The sequence below is a fragment of the Crinia signifera genome, chromosome 1 (assembly GCF_055691185.1).
Source record: "Crinia signifera chromosome 1, ASM5569118v1, whole genome shotgun sequence".
NCBI classification, from domain to species: Eukaryota; Metazoa; Chordata; class Amphibia; order Anura; family Myobatrachidae; genus Crinia; species Crinia signifera.
In genome coordinates, this window is record NC_139217.1 from 307028073 (window position 1) to 307043359 (window position 15287).

A 15287-nucleotide genomic window follows, 5' to 3' on the forward strand; every position below is an offset into this window, starting at 1 on the left:
CACGCTGCACCGACGCCGCACCAACCCCCTCGACGGCACAGCAAGTGAGCTGCAGATATGCTGCACAGACGCCGCACCAACCCTCTAGACAGCACAGCAGGTGAGTGCCGACATTCTGCACCGACGCCGCACCAACCCCCTAGACAGCACGGCCTCCTCCATCACTACAGAAAGTGCCTCCTGTGCTGCTGCCAGTGCTGCCAACGCTCCTCGTCAGGACGGTAATATTGATAGGAAACCACCTGACGCGGAAGCGCTGACAGCGGAATCGGCAGTGGCCGGTCAGCTATGATTGCGGGCCAGTGGTCATTGATGATACATAGAATTATGTCTCTGAGAAAAAATTTATTTGGTCCATCAGGGGGACAGTACGGTGACTATGCTGCCTGACGGGGACACTACACTGACTATGCAGGGCTGCCGCTGGGACACTACGCTAACTACGCTAGGCTGCCATTTGGCTACGCTGACAGCGTAACCTGCCGCCGTGAAACTACACAAGTACCGAAGATTATTATTCTCATTATAGGATAAGTGATTTTTTTTTTTTTCAATATTGGCGAGGGCAAATATTATCCTTGAGTCAATCAACAAGTTTTTAAAAAAATTCACATTATTTTTTTTTTTTAACATAGTATATATTAATAGTGCCACTTCTGTGTTTACTGTTTAAATAAAAGTTATGTTATGGAGAAATATAAAAAAATTCCTAAAATACGCTGCTACACTAGCTGCTAATATGTGTTTGAGCCGCAGCTTCAATAGCACCGACTATCAAACATTTGTGTCTCTTCAGAGTTTTAAACATAACAAAATATCAGAATCTCAATCAGTCACAAATGTTACTGAGCCCTTGGATATGATACAATTGCAAGCTTGTTAAAACCAGAAGCCATACTGTTAGATGTGCAGTAGGATCTCAGGCAAGTTAGTGTAACAAAGTGCTTATTTTTAGGAGTAGCAGATTTAAAACAGATGCAGCACAGCAGTATCTTCAGCTGGTTATGTGACACATAAGATCTGAGAAATAGAACTGTGACCAAGTATGATGTGACTTTGTTATAAAAGTGCTTAAAAATCAGGTATTTCTTCCTTGGCTGAAATTCTATTCAGGCACATTTTAAGGAACAATGTAAGGATAGACAGAGTATTGGACTAATGGGTAATGGAGTAAGATTAATAGGTGTTTTTTTTTACTTTTAATTAGGTAGGCATACAATAACAGGCATATGGATTATTTAGTGAACTAAGAGATCTAACAGTTTGTGCCATTTAGTCAATATATATATAGGGCCTTATTGTGATTGACTCGCAAGGCTGCAAAATTCTCAGCCTTGCAAGTACATCAGATGCCGCCCTCCTTCCACAGTGCCGGACGCCCCCCCCCCTCGCACGCCGTGCCCCCCCCCCCCCATTTGATGTTTATATAAAAATAATTAAATAATAGTGGACAATTTCTCTCTTGATGACAACATTGGTTATTAAAAATTGCACCACTAATATTGACTGATGCATATAATCTTGGTCTATGTGTACTGTATATGCTCAAGAGCTTTTTGTGGTATAGTCCCCATAACTTCAATCTCTCAAGGACCATTTCTGTAATCTGGAAGATATTGCAGTTTAATCTTCGTTATTATTTATATATTGATTATTAAAGGTAGTCACAAATATGCCAATGCAGAGTTGAACACCAGTGAGTGTTGTGAACAGATATTGTGTGTTTTTACACTGCTAATGTGCAATAGCTGAGCGCACAGATCTACGGTTAAATCACATTCATACACATTTCAATCACATCTCCACTTGCGGTTGAATGGAGGAGTATCGTCAAGTCTGTTTGCATGCTAGAAAGGGCGTGTTGATTAAATTGAGTTACAGAGTTGCATATGCAATGGGGTGGGGCAGTAGCATGCGGTGAATATGTACAAATTTGTTCAACTATCACACATCCTTAAGATGCCATTGGTCTGTGTCCAATCTGAATCTTAGTAGTTAAAGATGATGTAGGAATAGTTTAACTCCCCAAACAAGACGTAAAGCTTCATGACCAATTGTACCTAATTATGTTTCTGCCACACATAGGGATCTCAACTCAAATGCTCTCTGTCATTCTCTATAATCTAGCATAGTACTGTATTTGAAATTATGGGTGCCCTTATTCCATAAAATGAGTAGTCACATACCAACTTAATAGGAAGAGGTGGTTCTGAATGCATGAGTAACTTGTCCTATGTGATCCTCTACTTTGTCTCTTGAAAAGCTTTTCTACAATTTATAATCCATTAACAAGGTGCTTCTTTCTGTAAATGTACATCCAATGATTGTAATGCCAATGACATTTAAAATAATAATTAGCTAGGCCTAGAGAGAATTTCAGCTGAACCATGGATTGGGAATACGGAGTTTGTATTACTGCTTCTGTATTGTTTGCAGTTGTTCATATTAAGAAATGTCATCTTTACAGAATTTGCATATATTTCTCAGCTCATGTTCATATAATCTCACGAGTACAGTTACAAAATAGTTTAAATAATCTTTATCATCTTGTCCTGTAATATTCTAAATAAGGTAACATAGAAGTACCAGGTATATCCTCTATCATTTATTACTTGGCTCTTTGACAAATGGCTGCAGATGAAGCTGTTTGAAAGACAAGACATTTGTATTTATATAAACCTTATTTGCTTTTTGATTAAATTATTAATACATTGAAAACAATCAATTGTAAATTACGGATTAATCTAAAGCTGTCTTCTGAAGACAGAACCGCAATAAGTTTCCTTAATAGTTGGAAGCAGATACTGTATTGTATGGAATTTTTACTTATTCCAGATATGCAGATATTTCCATCTTTACTGTAATGAAACTATTGATGTGACCCATTCACTCCATTATACAGGTGACATCATTTGTAAATCTTGTAATTTCAGCAGCTCTGCTTGAACCCTTGGTCCAATCCGTATGGTACAGATCATGTTTTGTAAACATTGTGGGTGTGGAGTAGCTTTATCACCATGTTGGCTTGTATTCATTTTAGTGTTCCTTCAAGTTTTTCACAATATAAATCCCCATACATGCAAATAGCCAATACACTTAAAATGTCAGCATGTAAGATGTCTACATAGTCAAGTTGTTGGCAAGAGAAGTGTTAATGTTAGGTTACTATTAGGGTTAGGGCTAGGATTAGTCTTAGAGATAGGGGCAGTATCAGAGTTAGTGTTATCATTCAGGATTAGTTTTGGGGTAAGCGTTTAGATTAAAGCTGGGTGTCTTTTTTTTTGCCAGTGTTGACAAATGACTGATTGATTAGATAATGACTGTCTGAATTTATTCATTCTGAACCTGTGTTTCAAGTAATTATTATTTGGAATTGTGAGTAAGCAATGTAGGTCCACCATTTTGTACTACTTAGTAATATTCTGTATGTGTTAACTCTTTGTATTTCACAGACTTCAGTGGAGAAATTATGTAATGTATTAAGCAGCTTCATTGTCATAAAAAATAAACATTTATTAACCCCTTGAGTGGTGGGTTTTCCTGGGGCAGGACAAACTTACCAGGGCAGGTTTGTCCTGCCCCAGAAATACTCACCACAGAAGAGGCAGCCACTGGCTTCTGCAGCGCCCCTGGGGCTGCTGCTGCCGGCTTCGGCTGTTTGCGGCCACATGGAGAAGTTTGGCCGCTTAGGGGGGTTGGGAGTGCTCAGGTGTTCAGGCACTCTGCCGTTCATCTGTTCGGACATTCCTTTGTTTGAACGCCCGAACACACGAAATGGCCAAGCGTGGCCGAACCTCCCTGAGCAGCCCTGATTCTCCCAGAGCTGCCCTGATCCTCCACAAGTCACGACGGGGAGTATTGGTGACGGGGTGGTGATGGTGAGGATTGGCAACTGAGGCGGGGAAGGACAGACAGGGGGAAGGTGGTACACCAGTGGTTAATCGCTGGAGGCACCACTGGTGCAACCTTTTTTTTACAGTGGCATGCCCAGAAATTTCTCGGGAGAGCCTGCTCCTGCAGCGCAGCTCAGCCCGAGAAATTTCCAGGCATACCACCAAAGGGGTTAATAGTCAGTGGGGCTGCAGCATAATTCAAAATTCAAATGGGGGACCCATAACAACTGCCAGGGAGTCAGTTTGAAATGCCAGTTGGTGTGGCTCCCCTATTTGAATTTTGAACTGTGCAGCACCTTGCTGTGCTTTGAGCACACTATCATGGCACACATCTGTAGGACCAATGCATTTTGCAGTGCACCTTGGATGTGAGCTCCATATAATATCTTTAATTTTGCTATAGCCAGAGGCAGCAATGGAATAACAAAGCGAAGAGCCTTTATCAATATCCATGCTTTTTGTATATGTTTTTTTTATATGAATTTTATGGGGTTTTTTTTCCTTGTGTCAACATAATTTTCAAACTTGAGAAGTTACATTTACTTGGAAAGTAAAAATCTTCTTGACTATGTCAAGATTATTAGAACAAACTGAACTACAAAGAGTTATTGGATTGAAAAGAAAACTGGTCTACACAAACTGCTTAACATTCAGTACAGTTGCTTAGTTTCAAGACCACATGTTGCATTTAAAATAGTGTTGGGGATAGGTGTCTGTGACTCGAATTCTAAGATCAAAAGGAAAGAGTTTTGTATTTTCTTCAGTTTCTCCTATAACCTTGTAAGATCACTATTCAAGTATTTCTACACCTATTAAGTGTATGATGGTTACAGACGGTAACTTTGTTACTGTAGGTAATGCCAGACGCGCCTCACCTTTAAGATAAGGAAAGTTAACTGTAGGTTTTAGTTTCCTATCTGCCACAAATCTCAACTCTCATTCATTGTTAATGCACACAGTCGTATTAGGTACTGATGATATATGCCTATCCAGGAGAGTCCTATGAAGAGAGAAACTGCTATTGTTACATTCTGTTCTGTATGTTGCTTACATGTAATGCACGTCAATCATCTTTGCCATATTTGTGTGTTAACCCGGTTTATTGTGAAGTTTCATTTATTTAACTTATTTGTTATGTTTTGTAATCCGTGTTTTGTAATAGGAAAGCAATAGCTTAATTTACAAAGTATAAGAATTGTTGCTATAGATCTTTACTCTTTAGGAATATTAATAATGCAGGATGGTGCAAACAGGTTACTCCTAACTTCAAATATCTCTATCTACCCAGACTCCTGTGTGTTTAAAAATGTGAACATGCAGATTAGTCTTCACAAACCGTTGGCTTGCCTGAATAGTAATTGTGTATTTCATGAATAATTGCTTGTAAAATGCGTCATTTGCTTATTATTCAGAACAAAACAAAACCACTTGGTAACAATAAAAAGTGCTGTACCAGCTAGCATATATCAGCACCTCTGAGGTAATTGATAATGTCTTCACACTTCTTAGAAATAATATTTCTCAAGACTGATTCTATTCTTTTTTGGAATATCAAAATAAAGCGCATAGCTATATAAAAGTGAGGCAGTGTTTTCTGCGGTTATTATCCATAAAAGAGATTCTCAGGTGTTGATATTAGGCCTGATTTAGAGGCAAACCCAATAGTTTACGTACATTCTTTGCATGAGCAGATCTGTGTCTGTGATGACGTTAGCAGTGCTGCAGGATGGATGACTGGTGGGGCGCCTTGCAGGTGACAGCCAAGGAGTAAAATGAAGGCCTAATTTATTCCATGCTTGTTAGCTATTACCTGTCCCATTAGACTGTGGGTGGTAAAGTTCTTAAGGTGGTTGCCAGATGGATGTGCCATTGTAACTTACTGATATGAAAATGTTTTATGTACATTGTGTACAGTGCCAGCGTGGCAATCTAAAGCCAAAGCCTCCCTCCCATGCCACAAGCATTAGATCCTACATGCCAGTTGTATATCCTTTGTTACATGCACATGGACAATATGACTGGTGAGTCCCTAAGCGCCAATACACATGTTTTTGGCAGCATTACAAGGGGAGCTACATGTGTATTAGCCTAGGGCACCTGGAACCTTTAATCAGATCATGCTCGGGGTTGCCATCAGAAATTGTGGTGCCTGGGACTGACAAAAGAAACATCCCCCCTCCCCCACAAAAAAGATTCACAAACAGTATAAGTGGAAGCATTGCAGGCCTGCAGGGACAATTCACAGAAGGCCGATGCACAGGGAAGGCTTGTTTTAAGAAGCCCTCCCGGCAGTCTGCTGTTGTTATGCAGCCTGGTGTAGCTGTGCAGTTATTGGCAGTAGGAGCCAGGGTTGGCTCCCTCTCTGTATGGGGCCCGGTCTACATAGCCAGCTACATGATGGCTGCCTTGGACATGCTGTGGTTGTTTGGAGGCAGGGAAGGAGGAAGCGATGTCCAGTGTTCTAGAAAACAGGGGGGAAGGCCCATTTTCTGCACATGTGGCTGTGTACGTTGATGCAGCTTTGCTAGATCCAGCAGTGTGATTGCCATGGTTATCCTGACTAACCTTAGATTTAATCAGATGACCATTGTTTACGCAGATGAACTGATGCTGCATCCTCAGACACAGCAACAGAACATCGAAGTCATCAGAAAGCATCTTTTTACACAAGATCCCTCCTGTAATATTACCATATTATTATACAGCCACGGTATAAAAATATGTAGCGGATGTGCAAAACCGTACATCTCTGAATCATGCCTATTAACTCCCTGAATGTAGACGACAGCCAAATAACAGTTTAGGGGTAAATTTACTAAGATGGGAGTTCTTTTGAAGATGGGGTGTTGCACATATCAACCAATCAGATTATATTCTTAATTTTCTTTAGCACCTTCTAGAAGATAGTAGATTGGTTGTTATGGGCAACATCCCATATTCAATATAACTCCCATCTTAGTCAATTTACCCCTTAGTTTGGTCCAGCTGACATTTCTCTGTTTACACCAGCTGACATATCTCTGTTAAGATCCAAAGATCCACATGACATTAAGTTGATGTTCAAGGACTCCAGGAATCTAGTAAAAAAGTCATCAGCCCTATTAATATCAGCACTGGGTACTGTACTAAGCAAGATCTTTAGAGGCAATTGAGGGTTGCATGAAAGACTGAGTACTAGGAGCTGTATCTTTTATGCTAATCAAATGGGCTATGCATTCAGTGTGCTGGCTGCAGGGCCGGCTCTACCATTAGGCAGCTTTAGGTAGCTGCCTATGGCACCGGGATCTGGGGGGTTGCCACCATCTGCCTATCAAAAAATCAAGGATGTCCTTGTTGTACTTAATTCAGGTAGCGGCTGTGGAACTTCTTATTTTCCCTATTTTCCTGTCCCCTCCTGGGGGCCTCCAGGGAAAGCAGGGGCCATGCCGACCTTCCCTGCATGGGGATTGCACGGGGGTGGGTGGGGCTTACCTGCTCCCTGACCCTGCCGCCCTTCTGGGATGAGTTCTGGCACTTTTCAGCTTCTGCTCTGCTTTCTATGGTATTTGCCGGCTCAGTACCGCCCTCCAGTGGCCGGCGCCCTAGGCAAATGCCTAGAGCTGCCTAGTGGTGGCGCCAGCCCTGCCTATAATCTCCCCTCCCCATATGTACCTCTGCTTCCTTCCTGATTTAGCATTCTTCCTCCCCATGTACACCTATAATCTCCCCTCCCCATATGTACTCCTGCTTCCTTCCTGACCTAGCATTCTTCCTCCCCATGTACACCTATAATCTCCCCTCCCCATATGTACTCCTGCTTCCTTCCTGACCTAGCATTCTTCCTCCCCATGTACACCTATAATCTCCCCTCCCCATATGTACTCCTGCTTCCTTCCTGACCTAGCATTCTTCCTCCCCATGTACACCTATAATCTCCCCTCCCCATATGTACCTCTGCTTCCTTCCTGACTTAGCATTCTTCCTCCCCATGTACACCTATAATCTCCCCTCCCCATATGTACCTCTGCTTCCTTCCTGACCTCTTCCCCCAAATGTGTGCCTCTGAGCCCCCTCCCCAAGGGTGCATCTGCTTTCCACCTCCCTATCTGCAACATACATATATTTATGCAACAAAGGATATATTACTATAGTAGGGTTTATGAGTGTATAAAATAATGTGGAAACACATCACCTGACCTCTGTCTTGCAGTCACATACTTTAAAAAAAATGGTATCAATACTTTATTTTCTTCTTCTTGCGTTTCTTTCTCAAACCAATGTCCTTTGCAATCCTTGACATTTACCAACCTTTCAGACACATGTACCTCAATCTAGTCAATGACATTTGATTTAAGTGCCCACAACTAAATTGTCATATGGATGTGCTAAGTATTTATAATGTCTGATTCCTGGCTTTATACATTTACATATGGTCGCTGTCACCGTTTAGATCTCTATTATAGCCTTCTATGGTATATTAGTTCCACATTTTTCAAGTTGACATGCATCAGGTCAGTACACTGTACACATGGTTAAAATATTGATGTGCAGCCTGTGTACATTCATCATATCTACACATATCAGATGTCAAAATGATTAAACATTTTTTTTAGTCACTTACCTGGTCATGGCAGCTGGATCACCTCCAGTGTCTTCTTCCTGGTCCCTGCGGCCATGTGACATGTTGTGCCGGCAGTTCCAGCACAGGTTTTTCAGCAATGTTCAAGTAAGTTGTTTGTCCTGAACCCTAAAACCTTAACAGCCCCCCACCACCACAATGGGGCATGCAGGTTCTGAGTACTGAGAAACCTCTTCTGATGGACAAAAAGTTTTTTGAGGTAGATAGGGTGCCGGACAGGATCCCGACAGTCATTAACCCGATGTCGGTATCCCGACTGTTAAAACACCGACGGCCGGGTTCCCGATGGCCGTCCGCTATTTTCCCTCATGGGGGTCCACGACCCCCATAGAGGGAAAATAGAATAGGTGGCGAGCGTAGCTCGCCACTGTGCCCGCAGCGTGGCGAGCGCAGAGAGCCAGCAAGGGGCTTTATTGCGCTGGCCACGCTGTCTGAGACCAGGCAGTCGGGATCCCGACGTTGGGATAATGACTGTCGGGATCCCGACTGTCGGTGATTCATAACACACCCGATAGATAGACAGACATGTGTATAGAAGGACACCCAACCTCCTCCTTTGGGAGTCCTTCAATTGCCCCCCCCCCCACACACACACACACACACACACACACACAGACAGCCTAGTCTTAGCCTTCCAATTGGTCCCTATCTGTAACCATCTGCATTCTGAGAATACCAACATGGCAATGTTTCAGATGTCACCACTGTTAACATGCCAACATTCTGTACATTATGCTGACATATTGGTGGCATTCTAGTGTTCACTGTAGGCTGTTTTAGTAGAACACTACAACCTGGCTGATTTTAAAAGGGCAAAATACACCTTGCCCCTTAAGCAACACCCTCCTATAACAGACTACCCGTGCCTTTACCACCAACACGTAAATAGATGCTGTGCACATGTGCATGGCACCTATTTACATTAAGCAAAGAGCTTAGGGCAATCCATAGTTTCCAGGCAAGCACCGCCAGTGACACCCAGTCTGTAATGTCGGCTGGGTTGTCCCGCCCACATTAGTGATGTCGGTGGGGCAACGTTAACCTGCTTGCTAGGCTCCGAACACACGCAGCCCAGCGAGCAGGTCTGAATCGGGCCCATAGTGGCTAAACATGACGAAACTAATAGGCATGACATGGAAGGCCCATATAGCTCGCCACCCCAGGCCAAAAAAATTTATAAATTGAATGCCACCCATTGAACAGTGTTGACATTCTTGAGAAATTGCAGCATGGACATGTTGAATGTCGACATGGTAAATGTCGACCATGTGACCAGATCCTCTTCAATGTTTACTCAACATAGCATCAACTCGGAGTAAATCAGCCTTAGAAGATGTGAGTAAGTAAGGCAATTATTCGGCAACAGTTATTTTCTAGCAAACTGCTTTGACTACTTCAAACAATAGTGTGCTCTATGGGGTTTAATGCACACAAGAGTTGGAATTGTACTCTGTCTTGTCTTTAAGATATTATACTACATATGCTATAGGGTTACATCACTATATTGTCACTTATGTACTGTATAAAGAAGATATGTGTGGGTTCAGTTTTACTCGGTTTTACCCAGATTTCAAACACAGTATCTTATTGGCCATCAGCGTGCATGTGTTTTGGATGGCCAATATGATCATTTCAAACTTTTTTTTCAAAAAGAATGAAGTAAATCCAAACCCGCACATCTCTAGCATAAAGACCTTTCAAAAAGCTACAGTCTTCTTGTGGTACATTAAAGGTCATTCTTCCCCTGCTACTGCCGCAAATGACTATTAAAGAGAAAGCCTCTACATATGGCTTTATTGGCATGCCTGTGCTGTATGCCTCGGTGTTATTGTTGTTTTACATTTGTTACTTTTTACTTAATACTGGCTGGTTTATGCCTGCTGACATTACTGCAGAGTTAGAGATAAATTAGTCATCATTCTGTAACTTTGAGGCATACTAGTAGAGCAATGACTGATTTATTAATTCACGATAGCCAATAGCAACATTCCCTGTCCATCAGGTTGGTGCTATTATATATTGTGTTATTCTCAGAACTGCATACTTGTGATACATTTCATAAATTAACCAAAATTATACCAATTTAACTTATTGTATGCTTGGTTTTTTAATCATTTTGTAGATGACATAATTAGTGTATTTAAACACAACAGCACATGTATTATACATTCACTCCTTTACCATTGAATCTTTTAATTGCCAAAAGATAAATTAGGTACAGTTTCAATGGGTTTAGAGGTGTTAGAAGGTAATGGAAATTTGTAAGGAACTGTGATCCCAGCTCTTAAAATGCTTGCCTTGTAAAGAGTAATTATAACTGGGGTATCTTTTGATTATGATGTACTTGTAACCTCAGGTAACCTCTCCACATAACAAAGCTTTGATAAAAAGCCTTAATTCAGAAGCAGAACCATTAGTGCCAAAGAACAGATATACTGTATGTGTGGAGGTAATGGTGAACGTCAGTGTATCCATGCAAATGAATTCATCCATCCCTTATCTGACAGAATTATATGTTACAGAGAGGAAAATATTGTATGTTTTGAGCATTGATCATACCGCCTATCTATTGTGTGGGGGTTGCAGTCCAGAATACTATTGGTTTTACTGTATGGGTACATTAGATAAGCCATTGAAATGAATATATGCGCTTTACCTGTAAATGACATCATTTTCTCTGTACAACATTATTTTGAACACTAATGCCATGATTATAGGAAATGTTTATTCGCCATCAGACACTTTGTGGTGTATTTAGTTGAAAATCATACTTCAGCAAGGGAGCAGCCTGGGCACAGCATTTATGCAGCTCACCTGATCATGTGCCCTTGTTACCGATACCACTGGGTGGTATTCCCAGTGTACAGCTTGTGCTTATTATCTGCTATTGGAAACACCCCTGAAGCCAAGAAGTACACCTAGTTGAGTAGAGATATGAAAGAAAAATCTATGTAAAGTAATATTGGGCCTAATTCAGACTTGATCACAGGGCAAATTTGTTCTCAAAATGGGAAAACCATGCTGCACTACAGGGGAGGCAGATGTAACATGTACAGAGAGAGTTAGATTTGAGTGGGGTATGTTGCAGTCTAACTCTCTCTATATAAATGTACAGTATGTCGAGGAAGACAGCATTGAATAGGGCCCGCCGCCATTTCCCCCGTCGGGAATGGCGGCAGGAGAATGAATATCCCCCTAAAGCTACATGTATATTGTGGAGACATCTTTAAATGTATTTTATTTTCAGTTAAGAACAAAGGAGCCAAATCATACCCATTTGTTATGTTCCTCATCCCCGGTCGGGGTGTGTGCAAATCCCAGGAGTTTCACACTCACCGAGCCATTTGCTCCATAGTGGGAGGGAAGTAGGGGGGAGAGGGGGTTAGTGGGGGGCTGGAGCATGGGAACGCTCAGCATTTTATGGGCGAGCACATGGCGTCAGCGCCCACCCCAAATGCGTCCATCTGCGGCCAAAATAAAATTCAGTCTAAACTGACTGTTACCTGCGAACGGGAACAAAGTAATTTGATGGTCAGTTATTTTCTGACCGTGCGGATGTATGTGAGCGCTCATGTAAGCATACTCATCCCCCTCACATGAAAATGAGGGGATTCAGCCACAGGCGGGTGGGCTTTCAGAAGGGCAGTGAGTGACGTTTACCTGTTCTATAGGCTGCGAACATAGACAGATTAACCAACAGGACTGAATCAGTCCCGAAATCCATACCTAATACTAAAATGTAATTCATTATTTTAACATGGAAATATAATTCTGTAACTGAAAGGTGTGTGTGTGTGTATATATATATATATATATATATATATATATATATATATATATATATATATATATATATATACAGGTTGAGTATCCCGTATCCAAAATGCTCGGGACCAGGAGAATTTTGGATAACGGATTATTCCGTATTTCGGAATATTTTAATATTTCAATGATGTATTTTGAAGTATCTTGCATTTATGCTGTATAAACACATAATATACACACAAATATATTTTATTACCACATAAAATACACACAAACATATTTTAATTGTTCAAAAAACAAGGTTTCAAAACGTGAAACAAAATGTTTGTACTATCTCAGCACTGAATTTGAATGCCAAGCAATCATTTTCTTGCACATATATAGTGCCAGTTACATATCATGTCCCCAGTGATGCTGTTACATATGTCCCCAGTGAGTTTTTAGCAAAAAAAAAATTTTTTTTCACTTTCTGGAATGTCCGTATTTCGGAATAATTCGGATAACGGATATTCGGATACGGGATACTCGACCTGTATATATATATATATATATAACAAGCACAGTACAAGACATATTTTACACTTCATAAATTTTCAGCACTCGGGACCTGCTTTTCAAAAACTTTCATGTTCTGTTGAATGCATGTGCATCTGTTTTTGCAAGCCTATTTTCTGGTGTGTTGATAAGGAAATATAATAGGAAAATGACATATGGAAAGAGATATATTAGCATATATTAAACAACTGCTGTTACTAAAAACGTATGTAGCTGGCAGAATGTATAACAAATATTTTAGCAACTTATGACTCCTATTAGTATGTGATTGAACTTGTTCTTCTCTGAAGAGGTACAGCTATTGCTGGGAAAGTGTGCTTTCTGCTAGTAAAGGGATGGGGGGAAGATACTGTACTATGAGAATCCTAAAGGAGGATGACTAGATAAATACATGACTCCAAACTAATGGACCAATTCCCCGAAGGTCTTCTAAACAGGCAACGCTTCACTATTCTGGAACAAAGGAATTTGATTTAATGCAATTTTACTACCTCATTTCCCATGTGCTTTTATGGTTTAAAATACCAAAATTTTATATGATAGGCTTACTCTACATCAATTAGAAAGATTTTCTTTTATTCATTTCTATCATTTTATTTTGGTTGCAGGCTTTCTAATTTTTTCAGTAGTTCGTGGCATCTATAAAGCTTTTAGTAAATTAAAAATGAATGTCATCTGAAGGTAGGTCAAATAAGGATACTGAATATATACACATTAACCTTCTTGCCTCTACTGCAGGTACAGTATAACATTTTTAAATTAGTATTTGTAAGTGTTAGGTTGTCTATGTGGTCCACATGGTCCTTATGGTTGACCTTATTGTGGAGGTGGTCCTTATGGTTGGCCTATTGGTGGAGGTGACTAAAGGTAACATTGTCAATAAGACGCAGACACAGGTTATCCTATATCTATGGTAGTTTAGCATACCGTATTGCCATTTTGATAATGAAGTATCAAATTTGCTACAAACAATTTGTTTATATACAATTAAATTATATAAATATATTTCATGTATTCTTATATATTTCATGTACTTGGAATTTTCTCTTATTATTAGGTTAGATATCTCATTAAATACAAATAATATAAGCATGTGATGTTGCACAAGTATAAGGCAGTATGGTTTCATGGTTAGCATTACTGCCTCGCAGCACTAAGGTCATGGATACAATTCCCACCATGGCGCTTACTGTAAGGAGTTTGTATATTCCCCATCATACTTGTATGACTTTTGTCTTACATATAATATGTATGACTTTTGTCTTACATATAATAATATACTGGTAGTTTAATTGGTTCTTGATAAAAATTAGGCGGTAGGGAGGGTGTGACGGCGGAGGCCATGCTACAGCTGCCGAATGGCCCTCGTTAACCATGTCCTCCCTCATCTGTATATGTTCAGATGAGGGATGGAATCATTAACAACATGTGTTTTAACGACCCCATCGTTTACGATATTGAGTGTACGCACTAGAGGATATTGTAAAAGAAATTGCTCAGAAGCCCCTTTAAGAGCAATATCTTCTACAATATCCTTTAGTGTGTATGAGGTTTTACATCTAGTCTGTTTTTGATGTTAGCAGAAAAAATGAAAACTGTTAAAATCATTCGGATGCACTAATATAATAGTATGTCATATATATATATATATATATATATATATATATATATTTATATACAGTATATATATATATATATATATATATATATATATATATATATATATATATATATATATACATAGAGTAGCACTGGACTTTCCTCCCAAAACCTCCACCACAAAACAAATTAAAGCATTCTAGCGAGAGCATATATTTTGTAATGCGGTCAGGTACAGTATACATAAGTAATCATTTGACCCACTCATTGCCCCAACAGTTCTATACCTTTGGGTTAGGCCTACAGCATATTCCAGAAATCTTGGCCTGAAGCAGAAGTATGGACACATGAGGACATTATAGAAATGAATGTCAGCACAAACAAAAGCCACATAACAAAAGTTTCCTCAAATTATAATACTACTATTGCTACTGTGTTTACCAAAACCAAGTATGGAATTATAGTAAACAATATTCATTTTAATGTTGGTATTGCTTGACAGAAAATACTTCATTAATAAAATAGCATAGCAGGAATTATACAACAGAATGAATCATAATCATAATAATGTAATTGTGTTGTGACAAAATATAAGAACAAGATTTGACAGAGTAATATTTGACTGTGTATTATATATTTTCTGATCTCTCGAGCTATGAAAACTGTTCAGAAAAGCTTGTTGCAAAGCACGGCCACTACTGCTGCAGTTTTGTTAGTACCTAAGGGGATATTTAATGAGAAATAATAAAATATTAGATTTGTCCAGTGTGTAAATCTGTTTCTTATGAGACATGCAGTTTTCATTCTTCTTTTTTTGTACTCTGCTCAGAGGCAAATACTGTAGCTCCTTTCTCTGA

At 39.9% G+C, this 15287-nt stretch overlaps 1 protein-coding gene across 1 annotated transcript in view; it reads left to right on the plus strand.

Moving 5' to 3' along the window:
* RORB (RAR related orphan receptor B) overlaps positions 1–15287 on the plus strand; it is a 213335-nt gene that overhangs the window by 87607 nt on the left and 110441 nt on the right. The gene's annotated exons all lie outside the window — the stretch shown is intronic.